The following is a 1,629-nucleotide window of genomic DNA, read 5'->3' on the forward strand; positions in this document are numbered from 1 at the left end:
ATGAAGAAACATTTATTTAGTTTTAAACTGGTATGCTGCATGAGTTGGTGGTGCAAGACTTTAACATCATGGTTGGATTTTCAAGTTTCTTTCGGGTGCCTCTGTTCCATACTTTTATCCTAGGCAATAATGAAGACCTACGTTTATTCCTATAGATTATTGTTTGATATTTGCGCCGTTGTCAGCTTGACTTCTCAACCTTACAGGAACAACCCAAAACCCACTAGTTGAATAAGATCATCACTCATCATCATCATCATCTCACCCTACATCAGGGCATAGGCCACGAACAAACACTTTCTAGCTTTCGTTATCCTGGGCTAGCCACTTCATGTTATTCCATGTCTTCCCATTTTTCTGTACATATATTTCTGTGGTTCTTTTCCAGGTTCCATATGGTCTTTCTCTTGATCTTTTACGAGTTTTACCCTGTGGGTTCCAATCCAACACTTTTCTTGTAATGCAGCTTCTTGACTTCCTGATGAAGACAGTAGTGGGAACATACAGTTGAAATCGTCTAAGACGGCCACCCATAGTTGCGGAGACGGCCACCCATAGTTGGGGAGAAAAAAGATTGATTTAGACAGGTGGGTGTCTTACACAGTGTCATCAAATTGTAAAAATAGGCATGGGGTGAAAAGTGAAATAACATCAAGAGGCTAGCCCAGGAAAGGGACAGGTGGAAAGTGTTTGCTCGTGGCCTATACCCTGGTGCAGGGGGAGAAAGGCAATGATGATGATGATGATGATGATGATGATGATGATGATGATGATGATGATGATGATGATGTTGCTGCTGCTGATGATGATGATGATGATGATGTAAGACTCCAACCTATCTATAACGGTCACTTATCAATAAGTATCCGTCTTCGACAATATCGACCACACTTCATTCTGACGTCACAGCCGCAGGAAAAGATCCCAGGCGATGCAGTGTGTCCACTACTTCTGACTCCCGTGTGCCAGTAGCTTCCGTCTGATAGCCAGTTAAGCAGCGTCCATCCGATAGTCAAGCGGTCATTTCGGAGCCCAGTTGTGGTCATCTCGAGTAGGGTAGCGGCTAATTAGCCCGGGCCACGTCACAGACAGACGGACACACGCACAAACAATTACGGCCGACACCCGGGGTCCGGAAGTGACGGAGCAACGCCTTCTGTTGTGGCTATGAGGGTTGGGAGTTGGGGGGATTTTTTTCCTTGTATAGTTGGGGCATAATTTGTAATACGCATACTGTGTTTGAGTGCACGCTGATAAATTATACGCAAACACTACTCTTGCGTGCGAGTGCACGTGCACGCACTCGCACATGCACATATATGACGCACACTCTCATATACTCTTACATAGTACACACACGCACACACGCACACACGCACGCACTCATGGACACATACACACATGCACATGCACAAGCATAAACGTACAAAATCAAGCACTCACAAAGAAAAACACAAGCACAAACACACACACATACACACACAGCTCACACATCTAAACATTCAAAAGCAAACATTTTCACATACCCACTTACACATACATGTACCACACGCAACAACAACACACACACACACTCTCCAACATTCACCTGTAATGAACCACACACACACACACACACACACACTCACA

Source organism: Aplysia californica, unplaced genomic scaffold, assembly GCF_000002075.1.
Source record: "Aplysia californica isolate F4 #8 unplaced genomic scaffold, AplCal3.0 scaffold00163, whole genome shotgun sequence".
Lineage (NCBI taxonomy): Eukaryota > Metazoa > Mollusca > Gastropoda > Aplysiida > Aplysiidae > Aplysia > Aplysia californica.